Below are 16,396 nucleotides of genomic sequence, written 5' to 3'. Positions count from 1 at the left end.
ACCGCGGGAGTATAGGCTAAGAGAATTATTTGCGGCTTCGCTCCAGCTCACGTAAGAGCCGTCTTTACCGTTAAATTGAGGGAGACTTTTGATTACATCTAAAGTTTCGTCACAGTGTATAGTCTCGTCTATTGTTTCAGTTTTAAATTCCGTTACGGTATTGATATCGACTAATGTCTGTATTTGTCTCTTGAGACCGTCAATTTCTAATTTTAAAGATGCTGTATTAGCAGCTATAAGACGTGTTACTAAGTCTGAGGTGAAAGTAGTGTTCTCGTTTGTAGTCATGTTTGAAAATTTCCCTGTTAGTTCTTCCAGATTTAAGGGTGATTAACAATATAATTTCAATATAGTTTTAATTTCAATATATTTGAAAAAAATAATATTTTCAAATTTTATTTTTTTAATATAATTCAATAATGTATTTAATATTTTTAGTAATAATTTTTTTAATATAATTTTATGTTCGTTTTATTTTTTTTAATTTTAAATTCAATTATATAATATTTAATATTCTTAATAAGATTTTTTCAATAAAATTTTATGTTCGTTTTTTCTTCACGATGGCAATTCAAAAATAATAACAATAATTTGATTTTATTCATACAAAAATTATTTTTTTTGTTAAACCTAACTCACGTTTCTCCTGATGATGAGGATACTTGATTGTTGATGGTTGGGTTCTATGCTGTCCAGGAATCCTTTTCTTCAGCTCCAGTTGGCAGCAGATAAATAATTTATTCAAAGCGGCTGATTATAGAAAGTCACTTTCTTATTAAATTATTTTAATGTCTTGAAATTAGTGTTTGTGACCGCGCGATTCTTTATTATTGAATTTGGCTTTTTGTGATTTAATACTTCTTGGTTACTTTTAAATTTTCACCAACTTTGTAATACACTTTTATAGTTCACCAAATGTTTAATTCAAATTACTTCCGATCACTTTCCGTATAACACTTTTTTCAATGTCCCTGCTCGGGCGCCAATTGATGAGATTATAAGTCCGGTTATATTTTAAAAAATATTTTATTTAATCAATAGCATTTACATTTAATCGTGTCATAACCGTACATGAATCTAATCTCAGTGAGCAATGCTCCTACTTTTATATTCAAATAATCTGAGCTTACAAATAAAGCTTTTCACTCAAAGCTTGCTCAGATCATAATTTAAATTCTAACTTATTCTCTATATTTTCTCTTACAAAATAACTTTATGTTTTATACTTAACCCTACAAAGTGAGAGCGTGCGATAACATGCATATTGTTTTACTTACTATATGTAAAGCGACCATTCTGGTGCTTTTTACAAAGAAGCTATGCTATGTTATTCTTCAAATCCGCTTTCGCGGTTAGGAAAAGCTGAACAATATTATATTTTAACATATTGTTCTTTACTTTTCACAAGTCTAATATTTGAATAAAGTATTAGTGTTGCTGTAAAGCTAGACTTTCTTTGTATAGTGACAAAGAAGCTTTATTAAAATTTAGAGGGCTTTTCGAATAACAAAGAAAAAAAGTTAAACTTTCAATTCGTTGAACTTGTGTTTCCAAATAAAGCTGTAGTTTATAAGCTCGTTCTAATTTAAAAGCACGGCAAGTGCTTTGGTTGGTGTCACTAACTAAATAAAAATAAGTGACAATAAAACCTGGAACTTGAGCATTGAAAGTTTGTGCAGCCTTGGCTTCTTGTGGATAAACACGATTAGTCATCGCTTCTAATTTGACAGGCACGAGTTCTAAGCCTGGCACTTGCAGTCCAAACAAAATTATATACGGACTATAAACTAATTAAATAAAATTCGATTATTTCCAAAGACCACTGATGAAGAGTACTTGGCAATACTCGAAACAGCGTTGTATGGTCAGCCAAACTTCAATAAAATGTCCTTTATTTCTTTCTTTGTTATTCGAAAAGCCCTCTAAATTTTAATAAAGCTTCTTTGTCACTATACATAGAAAGTCTAGCTTTACAGCAACACTAATACTTTATTCAAATAAAAATATATATTAAAATATATTACATGGCAGTTCACCATTATTCACTTTTAACGTAATTTGAGAACAAACAAATTGAGAACAAAACGATATCAGGATGGGTCTTCCAGCAAGTAATGCTTTACTGAAGAAATCACGTAAAGCAATTTCTTAACATATTATCATAAATTGAAGGTTATACGTCGTTTGAATGTAGAAGAAACAATTTTACAGTTTTCTTCTACATTTTCAAAATTTAAATGAAATCTTTACTCCCATTGATAGCTAGCAATGCATGTGGTGATTTTAAGCTAAAACTGTTCCTTATTTATGTGCCAGAAACTCCACAACCTTTAAAAAATGTAAACAATCTTGAGATTTTGGATCACAAAAAAGTTTGTTTGATGAATGGTTTCATACATATTTCTATCCAGAAGTTAAAACTTATATAAAGAAGAACAATTTATCTTATGAAGTTCTGCTTCTTTTAGACAACGCGCCCTCACACCCAGTAAGCGATTTGTAAATTTTCTAAAAAATCAAAGTGGAGTTTTTATCGAAAAGTATCACTTCTTTACTCCAGCCATTCTCTGGTGCTACTTTTAAAATGCATTATCTACAAAAATTTTTTGAATGCTCATACAAGTAATAGATAATCGTAAGTAAATAAGTATATATAAGGTTTAGTGATTTATTACAAATTTTTTTCTTCATTTTGAAGTCGTTATATATAGGTTTTTTGTTTTTTTAGACCAGTTTAATTATTTTCCGGCAGTCTGTTTTACGGCCAATTATTTTAAAAAGAATTAAGGCCGGTAATGTGCTTGCTAGGTAATCACCTTGTCGATGTGTAGGGCCTTATTGTGGACTAAAGCATGTCACATGATCTTTTATGTGCCATAATCCAGCAGACAACTAAGAACTGCCGCTAACGCACAGGTTAGGGGGTTTGTTTGGATTGCATACCTTTAAATTTGCAAAATATGGCTTTACACAGCCAAAACTCATCACTGGCAGAGGGAGCACCTGGTATCCTCATCAGTGAACCCATGGACCACGACAAGCCGGAACACGCGCATATTCCACTTAGCCGGGAGTTGGCTGGAATGTCTATTTCTTCGGAACAGGACAGAGATTTTCTTGAGCCTGGTCCAATTAAAAAGACTCAAACAAGGGTGAAGTTATCCGGCACTGGACGCACAAGGTTGAAGGCTTTGCTTGCCAAAGACATCCCGCTGAAAACAGCTGGGTCCTTGGCAGTAAAACCGGTTAACGCGACTAACGAAAGGCAGGTGATACTAAAATTATCCCGATCGGACAGCTCCCCACCAAAATCGAACTGCAAACTGAGAAAGCGGATTGCCTTACAGGACAAAAAAATTGATAACAAATCGACAATGCCTCCATCTGTTTCGCCGATTTTCAGCAGGATGAAGGAAGTAGAGACCTCACACGGAAGCGAACCTGGTCCCAGTAAAGAGGTAGCAACGGTATATGTGTGACAAGCTTAACAAAGCGCTTCTTCCGAAGACCTTCGTTCAAAGCCCACTCTAGCAGAGACTGTTCACTCTAAGAAGATTAGTATACTACAGCACAATTTGCCAGAGTGCATTTGGTTCAATGAGCAAATTGGTAAGGTGCAAAAATGCATCCTCGACAAGATGTACGAAATTTATCGAGTTCCTGAAGGCCCAGTTTGCCGGCTACAGTCTTAAGCCCGGATGGTTTACTATTAACCGTCTGAACGACGAAACAGTAATCTGTAGTTACTGTAGTAGAAACTGTAGTGGACGAGGTAATAGTGTCAAAGTCCGAAATCTATGTTGGCTATTTCCCAGGCTCAGCTTGCTGGCAAAATGATCGAATTTTTGGGACAAATTGAGTACCAAAATTCGAGCTTGTATTAATAATAATAAGTTGAAGCGAAAAGTGATCGCTCCGCAACTTCTGTTGTTTTTAAACCGAAAAGTTAAATTTCAAATTTTAAAATTTTGAACACTTGATCCATTGATCATAAATACAAAAAAAAAATTATCAATACGGTGCCCGATTTTCAGCTTTGTGAATTTAAAAATTTTTTATTCTAAAAGAAAAAATTAAACTTCAATTTGCAAATTAAACAATCACAAAAAAAACAAAAATAAAATTTATTTGCTCAACAGCTGATAGAGACAGCATATGCTTTTCTTTAACGAAAGTAAGAAGTTGCAAATGTGGCGTTGCCACAGTGTAAGTTATAAGTACCTTTAAAATCTTAAATAAAAATAAATTTTTATTTATTTATAAATCTAAAAATTTTAAATAATTAAATAAAATGATTATTTTATAAAAAAAAAAAAACAATATTTCATGAACAGTTGTGAAAGTTTTATACGTCGACACTCACTAATTAATAAAAATCGCCTAAATGGCTATATAATGCTTAATGCAGAAGACACTAAAATAAAAGAACAACCCTCAAATAAGCAAAGTACATCAACTACTGAAATAAATATAAGAAAAACTGCCAATGAAATTGCTATGGCAAATAAAATCAAATTAATTAATAATAAAAAGAACAGTAAAAAAGATATAATTCCATACGAAATTAACATGTCCACAAACACCAGCCGCACTAGTGGCAAAAATAATGAAACTCTAAATATAAAAATGAGAGAATTAGAAGTTTTATGCGGCAAACTTCATCAAGAAATAATTCAACTCAAAAGTGAAAACCAAAAATTAAGGTCGCAACTTGATAACAACATTGTTCCGAAAGAGCAAACCACCATAACTTTCGAAACAGACGAGGAATAGCTTGTTCAAGAAACCGACTGGATCGTTAAAAAAAATAAAAGAGCCTCAAAAAAGCGTAAAGCTACCACATCTCCTAGTGTGTCACCAATTCTTAACAATATGACACAAAAGCATTCTAATGAAACGGAAAAGGCATCAACCAAGCTACGTCCACCTCCAATTATGGTAACTGTCTCTGATAATTACAATGAAATACGAAAAATAATTACACAGGACAGCGAAAATAAATTTTTGCTGAAATTAATGAATAACAACTTATATAAAATCAGCACTTTTGATGGCAACGATTATCGGGAAATAACTAGAGCTCTAAATGAAGCAAATTTCTCATGGCACTCTTACGAAGATAAACAGTTTAGACCAATAAGAGTTATAGCAAAAAACCTGCATCACTCATTCGACCCTAAAGATATAGTAGACGACGTTGCAGAAAAGGGTTTTAAAATTGTCAGCGCACTTAACAAACTACAATTTAAAACCAAGAAACCACCGGATATGTTCATCTTAACCTTCGAGTCAGTAGAAGATACGAACAAAATCCATGAAGTCAAAGAAATCCTGAGCACAATAGTATCTATAGAAACAATAAAACCTTCTAAACTTATCACGCAGTGCATCAAATGTCAGTCCTTCAACCATACCAAAAATTACTGTCAAAAGCAGCCTAGGTGTGTGAAATGTGCAGGTAAGCATGAAACTATAAATTGTGAAAAACCCGATGATGGTCAACCAAAATGTTGCAACTGTGGAGAGCAACACCAAGCGTCATATCGTGGTTGTGTAGTAGCAAGGGAGCTTTAAAAATTAAGAGACCAAAAAACAAATAAACTTCCTGTCCCAGTTCAAACAGATAATATCAAAAGACCAATAGTATACACAAGTCGAAGAATCGCTAATGTATCATATGCAAACGCTATTAAGCCAACAACTTCCGTAACCCAAAAAATAAATATTTCCGATGAAACACAAAATGTCCTCTCTGTTATCCTTGAAAAACTAATGGCAATAGAAAATCGCCTAGACAACTTAGAACGAAAACATAACTGTACATCTGAATGATTGCTCTCAAAATAATGGAATGGAACGCAAATGGTTTGCTCCAACACAAAAACAAATTAGAATTACTTCTGCAAACAGAAAATATAGACATATGCCCAATAAGCGAAACTCATTTTACAAAAGAATCGTATATCAATTTTAAAAACTATAATACTTATCATACAATTCATCCAAGCAATAATGCCAGAAGCGGAAGTGCCGTTATAACTAAATCCAACATTAAGCATTATCAAGAAAATAAACTTGCTACTGAACAGTTCCAGGCAACAACCGTTGCACTTGAAGAGAGTGGTTCCAAAATCCTAATAACGTCCATCTATAGTCCACCAAGACATAACGTAAAATATGAACAATACATAGATATATTAAAATTACATAAATATAAAGTCATAATTGGTAGTGATTTTAACGCAAAAAATGTTCAATGGGGGTCAAGACTAAATTCCACAAAGGGTAAGGAATTACTTAAAGCATGTCAGGCCACAGGTTTTGAAATTCTCTCCACTGGCTCTCCAACATACTGGCCAACTGATACAAATAAATTACCAGACGTCATTGATTTCTTCATTGTAAATAAAATTCAAAAAAGACACATTGAAGTTAAAGCAGGACTCGACTTAAATTCTGACCATTCTCCAATATTGCTTACTTTTGGATGTAACATACTATCTACGCTATCCATACTGACATTAACAAACCGTCTAACAGACTGGAATTATTTTAAGGCTCAGATAAATGAAAATATTGACCTATCTTGCAAAATACGAAGTATAAATGACATAGAGAGTGAAACGCATTGCTTTACGAGCTTGATTCAAAAATCGGCATGGCGCAGTTCTCCACTGCAGAATAGTAAGCAATTTGATAAAAAGTATCCGGTCGAAATTTTAAATCTAGTGTATTATAAAAGAAAAATTCGCAAAAAATGGCAACAATCACGTTTAATACAAGATAAAAGAAAGTTTGGATTTCGAAAAAAGCATCCAACAATCAAACAAGTACACAGACTTACGCATGAAATAGAAAAGGCATTAGAAAACAAAGAAACTTGTTCAGCTGTGTTTCTGGATATCTAAAAAGCTTTTGACGGTGTATTGTCGGAACTTTTGCAGATGACACGGTAATAATGACTACAGGTCCAAACAACAAGGTGTCTACCACCATGCTACAAATCGCTCTTCAAGAAATTGAACAATGGACAAATAAATGGAAACTGATAGTAAACAGTTCAAAATCTATTCATGTAGACTTTACTAAAAAAAGAGAAAATCAAATTCCATTATTTCTAAATAGCGTAAAAATTCCAGTTGCTAATTCTGCGAAATATCTCGGCATGAGTCTAAATGCCAAACTGAGATGGAAGGTACACGTCAAGAAAAAATTAACTGAGCTGAATATAAAATACAAAAAGTTAACTTGGCTTTTGAGGCATTTCAACCAGCAAGGAGATGACTAGCTCAGATCTATATGCTCACCTTAGATAGACTTATGTAAACTTACTTGTAATATTAATTAAAAAAAGCTTCTTGTTAATCAATATGACTAGTTGTTGTAAATTTAAATCCTACATTTTGTTTAAATGAAAACAAAAAAAAATTCGAGCTTGCGTGTCTAGGACTGGCGGGTGCTTCACAGGCTCAATAAGGGCGATCTCGTCGAGATAGCGATTGCTCTGGACCCTATTTCGTCAGAAATGGCCGAGTAGCTGAGTAATAAAGCTTTTTATGGACTTAGCAGCACTTTGATGAGACTAAGACATAAGAGAAACAGAGCCAACGTTGTGGTTGATGATGAGCAACCATCAACATCGTGCGCAGTCAAGCAGCCAGAAGCCGAAAACGGGTCTCAACTCCGGGGGACCACCATCGACAGTGGGCAGAATCAGTGGCCAAAGGACGAAAGTCTTCTGCTCTCTCTGGTCGTCTCACGAAATTGAAAAACAAAGGGCAGCAAAGCCCCCAAGGTCCAGCCTCTGAGGTATTGTCACGGCCTCCTCCACGACCGCAAAACTCTTAGAGGCAGCTTCATTGCCTCCAAATTAACCTCCACTATTGCAGGTTCCTCTATTGCCTTGGTGCAACAACACTGCCAGGATTTTGTGGTCATCCCAGAACCATAAGCCACAAACGGGCGCATAAATGGTCTACAGATAAAAACGTGTAAGTTGAGCTATGATAATAATGTTGATCCTCCTAAAGCGGCGGTAATGATTATCAAAACCATCAAACCTCTTCCAATTACAGAGCTCATACAGCGCGATCTGGTGGCAGTACAGACAGAAGTGACTACGAGAACAATTGTCCTTGTATCTTTGTACCTTCCTGACAACGCAGAGGAGGCGGTGTTTCTCAAGCTCCAGCAGCTTACATAATACTGCGTATCCGAAACTAGCAGTGGATAATGTCCTACGACGCCAATGCACACCATAAAGTATGGGGAAGCACGGACACTTATATATGAGGTGAGTCACTTTTTGATTATATCACAACTATCAATATAATAGTGACAAATAAAAATAATGAACCTAGTTTTGTAAATGCGATAAGGGGAGAGGTACTAGTTCTCACTCTAGCAAGCGCATTTACATCTAATAACATTTCAAATTAGAGAGTGTTGGAGGAAAACTCCTTATCAGATCATCGCTATCAAAGCGTATTGATTTGGAAGGGGAAGTTGAAGACATTTTCGGAACGAGAAATGTTAGGCAACTAACAGGTCCCTAAATAACTTCTATTTAGAGCAAAATATTAGTTGTCTTGAGAATAAAATAAGTAATTGTCAAGAACTAAATCTTGAAGTTAACAAACCTAAATATATTATTACAGAGGCTGATGACTGGGCATCTTATAAATGTGCCTTAACGGGTTACAATAAGAAATTGAGGAAATCAAAGGAGGAATCATTAAGGAGGCACTGCAAGGAGATTGAAACACTTTCCGCTGCAAGACTCCAGAAATCTCTAAACAAAGAACACTCAAATGGCCTCTCTATACTAAGCAAGGCTGACGAGCATTACGGAAAGTCTAGAGGAAACGAGACAGCTATTGCAGGACACTCATTTTCCAGGCTGTGTCATGTATATTGAGACTACGGAAACCATCGACGATACTCATTTTTGATAGTTACACGAAGAGATCTTTCACTGGCTCGTAAAATCTTTACAGTCACTAAAACTAAATGGGCCATTTCCACTTTCAACCCGTTTAAATCACCTGGTATCGACAATATACAACCGTGGCGTTGATATATTAGCACTGATATAAACAAACATATTTAGAATAAGTCTGGAAGTAGGCGTGATACCTAAACATTGGACGAAAGCTTGGGTAGCTTTCATACCGAAAGCAGGCAAAAAGGCGGACCAGACGCCAAAAGCTTTCCGGCCATTAGTCATTAGTCTTACTGAGATCTCTATACATATGGTAGTTTAACGATGGCTCTCTGCACATCGTTTGACATTACATGAGCTTTTGATAATGCAACATTCGGATCACTTGAGGAAGGAATGGTCCGGAAAGGAATATATAAACTGATCATAACATGGATTCTCAATATGCTGAAAAACAGGATACTAATCTTTGATATGAGTGCAAAAAGATTAACTTTCAAGCCAACCAAAGGATGCCCTCAAGGAGGCGTTCTATCGCTGCTCTTAAGGCTATTGGTTATCATGGTTAAAGACAAATTTGACTCCACCATAGCCTTCGTATGCAACTAGCTCTTGACATCACTCAAGATTGGTGTCATGAGAAAAGACTCTCGATTAATCCGAATAAAACAAACGCAGTACCCTTCACCAGAAGAAGGACGATGAGTCTAGGGACCCAAAAGCTAGGGGTCACTGACTTAGTACTATCTGAGGAAATGAAGTGGTATGTAGGAGTATTTCTTGATAAAGCTCTTACTTAGGAAAACCATTTATCATATATAATTGGCAAAGCCGTAAGGGTAAGACTGTATGGTAAAACATGGGGCCTGCGACCAAAAATGATGGCTTGCTCGTCCAAGACCGTAACAGTACTAATAATCACCTATGCTTTTTGGCATGGTGGCCAAAGGTTAATCAGATGAAAGCCAATATGACTCTCAATAAGATTCATCGAACTGTCTGTCTAAGCATAACGGGAGCAATGCGAACGTACCCCACAATAGCCCTAGCAATACCTACTGGACTCACGATTAAAATGACTGCGACCAGTGCCGCACTAAGACTTCATTATCTATGTTATGTTATGTAGGCCTGTATGGGAAATGCTATGATAGTATAATACGAATAACATAAGTGTCACGGACACTTGTCTCCCTTACCTTGTCTTTCCATTGTAATGTTTTGATTTCAAATTTATTTATTTTGCACTTTTACGTCTCATGTAGATAATTGCTTCTATATATATATATATATATATATATATATTTATATTTAACGAATTTACTTTAATTTTTTTTATTGCTTTTATAGCATTTAAAAACAAAATTTGCATTGTTCGCACATGTGAGAACAAAGAAATGTGGAAAAGCTTTTATGCATTCTTTTTGTTTTGTTTTGTTTTGATCGATTTGACGGCGAACGGAAAGTGTGAGTATTTTAGTGATTCGAACAAAAACGCGAAAAGTTATAACGCAATAGACCAGTCAAAGCTTTTTTTACAATACCTGAGGAGTAAATTTAAAAAGTGCTTTAAAACTTTGTATACAATGAGCTAAATTAATTTAAACATTTCGTTTTTCTTTTTTCTTAAATAATTAATAACTAACGCCATAGAAAAAAATAGAACATTGAGGTGGACATTAATTCAATTTGGTTTATTTAAACATAGCCATAAATGCTGTTGAATTTTTTTTGATTTGGCTGCATACAGTAAAAAGATTTTTATTTATTATAAAAGTGTTCTCATCAAAAAGCAAAGTATATGCACCAAGATAAAAGTAAGCTGAAGAATTTTTTTATATAAAGTGCGCTAAGAAACATTACAGTAACAAGTGGAGCACCAAGTGATATCAAGAACAGAGAGAAAAAAAAACCTAGCACTCAAAAGTGATTGCTAGTATCAATTTTTAGGGCAAGTGAGCTGTTGTCAGTAGTCGCTGAGCTGGAAGTTGGAGGTGCAGAGTCTATTGCAGTTTTTCGTTGACGTATTTAACGGAATTGGAAATATATATAAAAAAATAGCAGTAAATTAAAGGGACTCAATAAACAGTAAATCGATCAAATGGAGAAGTACTCAAAGAAAAAAATAACAGGTATTTTTACAGTGATCCGTTACATTTTTTTTGCAAAGTCATGTTACATTAAATCCGTTATGGAAATCATCCGGGATCTGCTACAAGGAGAATATCAATAACTGAAGTGCAGAATATATATATTTAAACAAAAAAACGCAGTTTCTTAAGATTTTTATTAAACTTCAAACTTTTATTAAATTAAAAACTACTTTAGTCAAAAGTAAAATTTAGTCTTTATGAATTTTGTAGGAATGGAAACTGTCCCAAATTTCCAGCTACATAAACATGCACTAAAAACAATAACAACGCAAACTAAAACACACACACAGAACACCGATGTTTTATAAAACAACACATGCTTTTTTTTATATTTACATTTAAATGGAAAAAAAGGAACAACCACTATGTTAAATGTTGCAAATATCTGGAATTAAATAGATTAATTAATATTTTAAATATTTTTTTTAAAGCAACTTACCAAAACCCAAACCGCTTGCAAGCCTTAATAACACCTCAAACGAATCTGAAATGATATTGAAATGAAATATAAAAATATAATTAAATAAATGAATAATAAACTCACCTTATTTGTTTGGTAATTATATTTCTTATTTTTATGTTTTAAATTTGATGAATATTTGCACTTTTAATATTTTATTTTATTGTAACAAACAAAATAAATAAAAACCACCACCGATCGAATGTAGTTTTAAAACACGTTTTGAAAGAATCAAAACAAAGCAGCGGAATAACGACATAAGAAAACAAGAAAACATAAGAAAACTGCCAAAAATATTCGCCGTAAGAGAAGCTCAAAGAGAAGTTAAATGCACAAGCTGAGTACCGCACACAACATGAAATAAAAAATCAGAACGGCAAAAGTAAACAAGAATTACGTGAGATCAACTGTAAATAAAATGATACGCTACGAAAAAGCTCGGTCGAGTGCGTATATAAAACGCGCATTTTACTTATGCGAACACTTAGTTTATAATTTCTAAGGCACATACACCTAAGAATAGCAAGTCAAACATAAGAATACTTTCTATAGCAGAAGTGTTCAACGAAGGAATAAACTTATATAATTACAAAGACACGACAGGCGGTATAACGTCGACTGGGTCAAAAGTGATTCTCATAATAAACATAAGAATACTTTCTGTAGCAGAAGTGTTTAACGAAGGAATAATCATATAAAATTACAAAGACACGACAGGCGGTATAACGTCGACTGAGTCTAAAGTAATTCCCTATTACATATTCACTAACCAATTCAATTCTCATAACATTTCTATAGATAGTACAGAAGAAGGATCCTGGAAGAAAGCAAGCAAGCTCCTACAAAGAATTCTTATCAAAGACATCTAGGAGATCTCTACCGTCATAAGCAAATTCTTTTAAATACACTTTTCTGTTCTAAATTTTCCTACATAAATATTCTGTATTAAATTGTAATTAACTATACTTAATGAACTTTACTTAATAAAAATATTTAAATAAAATAAACTTAAAAGGAATTATAATTATGAATATTTGGGTTACAAATAAAATTTATTGTAATGATTCTGGAAAGGCTGAGGACACCCCAGCAAATCGAAACGACCCCAAGAAAGAGTCGATACAGTTGGCGCCCGAGTAGGGACTTGAACCCTGGACCCTTGCATGTTTAACTTGAACTTTGCAAACTTATCAAATTTATCAATCTTCTCAAACTTCTATTTTTTGCTTCTTTTACTTTAAGTTTTTCAAGCTTATCAAATTTTTATTTTTACTTCTTCTTTTCTTCTTGTCTTGCTTTCATTTCCATCTTTGCTTAGATTTCAATGCCTTCTTCGCCACACGATTGTTTTATTATTTTTTATATAAATAATTTTTTTCTATTTTTTTCATGGCATTATTGGACTTTTTTATGGTTATCCTAGCAAGAAAGAAAAGAAAACAATTAAAATACTAAAACTTAAAGTTGTAACAATAATTGTTTTTAACTTATAAATTTAAAACAAGAAAACAGTTTTGCTGTACACATTTGTTATAATTATGAATTATTTTATTTATATCTTTATGTATCTATAATCTAAGAACTTGCTACATTTTGTTTTTTTTTTTATAAAAGAAAAGAATAATTTTGTATTAATATTGTATTACTTTAATTTTTGTTGATTTGCACACCAGAGAAAAAAAAAAGAATTGTTGTAGTTTTATATACATAGTTCATTTTGTTTTTGTTAAAGATAAAGAAAAAAATTGTGAACATAATAATAAGATTATCTTAGTACTAATATATTTAATAAATTTTAACTCAATAAAACAAAAAACCAAAGGTATGGCACGATTTTTTTTTGTTGATGTCTATAGCGACCTCTCAGCTACCAAGAACCTTCCCACCGGCAAGCATACCGGGCTAGCCACCGTGCCATATACAGGTTTCATGATAGCGTTAACAATTACAACAAGACAAACACAACAGTTATCTTAAAGTGGCCAATCTAACAGGATACGCATAGATTCTAGATGAGGTCTGGAATTCTCCGGGTCTTAAGGTCTTTGATAAGATGAATAGAAGATTGGCTTTCTGCAGGGAATTTGAAGTAGTCATCAGTGACCGATCAACTTGGAGAAACAATGAAATTATCTTAAATCAGGGCTCTCAATTATGGTTTGTCCAAAATAAAGGATGTCAGTGTAGGAGCAGGAATTATAGAAGCGAATTTCTGCAAAGCAATAGCAATGGGAAAAACCGCTTCTATTTTTCAGACAAAGGTTCATGCCTTAGAGCTATGTGCGAGGGGTACCAAAATATGCATTCTTTCGAACAGCCCAGCAACTCCAAATTCTTTAGCAAAATTTTCATTCCAATCAAAATTGATCTGGGAATGCTTTCAAGTTCTCAATACCCTAGCATCGATGAACTATGTTATTCTTATGTGGGTACCGAGACATGAAGGGCATGAAGTCAATAAAATATCAGACTCAATAGCAAAAAAGGATTCAAGTACTGCTTTCATTGGTCCAGGGCCGTTCTGCGGCTCTGCGGAACTTCACAAATAACTTATTGTGCGAACGGGAGAAACAACATCTACTTTACACTGTCTCATGCCCAAACAGGCATGAGACAGTCAAGACGATTCAATGATTCTGAACACATCAAAGTTGACGCTATCCTTAGCCTTAGCAGAAATGATATTAAAATCTACACTGAACTTCTTACTGGACACTGTAGAATGAATTACCACATGAAGATTATAGGTGCGGTAGAAAGTGACTCCTGTCGCCTCTGTCATGAGGAGAAGGAAACATCAGAACATATTCTATGCAACTGCCCACCGGCGGCAAGATGTAGACTCGATTACCTTGGATGCGGGATCTTAGTCCCAAATCAAATAGGTAAAATTACAAGATTTATAAATAGTCTAGAATTTTTGTAGTCTAGAGTTTTAGTTGGGCCTTTAGGCGCACAATAGATCTTTTAAGACGGGGTGCATTCATAGCCTATTTTATAATAATAATATAAGGCCGTTAAGCGAGGTATAGGTGTACTTACAACTGATGTTTGCAAATCTTTCGTTTCAACAGCATGAACTAATCCATACATATATTATTTACTTGGCAACAATTTTAACAGTTTGTTGTGAATGCCTTTGGAGTGATAATGGAAGGCAACACATGTCACAAGAATTTAAAAATTTTACCACAAATAAAACAAAATAAAACATGTCCATCAATCCATGGGTTGTTTATATACTATTCTCTTTATGCTACACATCACTCTACTAAAGAATCTCTAGCTTTGATTTTCTTAGGTAGAATAATTAGGACTAGACTCGACTTGATGAGACCTTTATCAACTAAAAATTAAATAATATAATCCAGAAATTTAAAGCAAAATAAAAATGTTAAATGCTGTACTGAAACTTAGACACCACATGAAACTCCAGTAAATACTAATCTTAAAAATACTTTGACTGTCAATAGTGCAATTAACCTAAGACTACAAAAGAATGATAAAGTACATTTAAAAACTTTGCTATAGCGAAGTAATTGCAATTCACTCTTCTCTCTATAATACTATTCTAACATAGAAAATCGATCACAATGTTACAAAGCAAAAATTGTTTTTTGAGATAAGCTTATATACATTTATTGGGATATTAAAAAAACCTTTACGGTCTAGAATCAGAACAACGTAACCTGTTACACTTACAACAGCATTTGGCAACTGTATTCAGAAGCAAAACCTCTTACAAAAACAGATTTTCAAAGAAGTGAAACTTCATACAGATCTTAACAGTACATTAAGCGCTATAATAAAAGGTATCACTATTACTCAAGCAGACAACAACCTCACCCAAATACGAAAATCCTAACCATATAACTAACATCACCTATAGAATTAAAAATTCAATACAATGGACGCCATAAGATAAAAAGTAACACCAACCCGACGAAATAAAAACAAGTACCAGTAGAGAGGTTTTTAGTAATTAAAGCAAGCGGCCAAAGCTTAATTACAAAAACTTTTAATAAAAGAAATTTCAACTTTAACAAACCAGAAAATATAACTAGCACTTTAAAATGACACCAATAACTTAATAAAATAAGAAGAAAAGCAAAATATATTTTCATACTAGCAAACAGCTTATACTAGCTGTGTATACTGTACAGAATTGTACTAGCTAAAAGCCAACAGGATATATAAACCCAAAATAATTTCCATTTATTTTCCCATTAGAATTTATTTTATGATACAGCTACAATACTATCATTTATAGACTCTGAATACATACCAAATAATAAACAATACAATTGCAATCGAGTAATAATAGCAACAGTTAACTAAAAAATACACAACTCTTTCTATTTTGTCAGAATGAATGACTCATAAATCACTTGCATCATATATGTAAAGAGTATTAAAGGGTATCATTCGAGAGTGTAAGTACTTTCAGTTTAATGTATAAGTCCAGTGTAGTTAATTAAACGAAAAAGAGCCTCAGAGTAAGTATATGTAAGTAGATCATTCGAGAGTGTAAGTACTTTCAGTTTAATGTATAAGTCCAGTGTAGTTAATTAAACGAAAAAGAGCCTCAGAGTAAGTATAAGTAAATCATTCGAGAGTGTAAGTACTTTCAGTTTAATGTATAAGTCCAGTGTAGTTAATTAAACGAAAAAGAGCCTCAGAGTAAGTATAAGTAGATCATTCGAGAGTGTAAGTACTTTCAGTTTAATGTATAAGTCCAGTGTAGTTAATTAAACGAAAAAGAGCCTCAGAGTAAGTATAAGTAGAGTGCAACCAATACACGACTATGACTCGAGTGTTGCGTACAAAATATTGCCTCACATA

General features: G+C 33.5%; 1 protein-coding gene across 1 annotated transcript in view; it reads right to left on the bottom strand.

The window, feature by feature from the left end:
• The window catches only part of LOC119672260 (WSCD family member CG9164), a 59,951-nt gene that overhangs the window by 32,030 nt on the left and 11,525 nt on the right, over nt 1-16,396 (bottom strand). The window lies entirely within an intron of this gene.

The sequence above is a fragment of the Teleopsis dalmanni genome, chromosome 1 (genome assembly GCF_002237135.1).
Source record: "Teleopsis dalmanni isolate 2A chromosome 1, ASM223713v2, whole genome shotgun sequence".
Lineage (NCBI taxonomy): Eukaryota > Metazoa > Arthropoda > Insecta > Diptera > Diopsidae > Teleopsis > Teleopsis dalmanni.
Note: the sequence above shows the minus strand (reverse complement) of the source record. Positions and strands in the feature narration are given on the sequence as shown.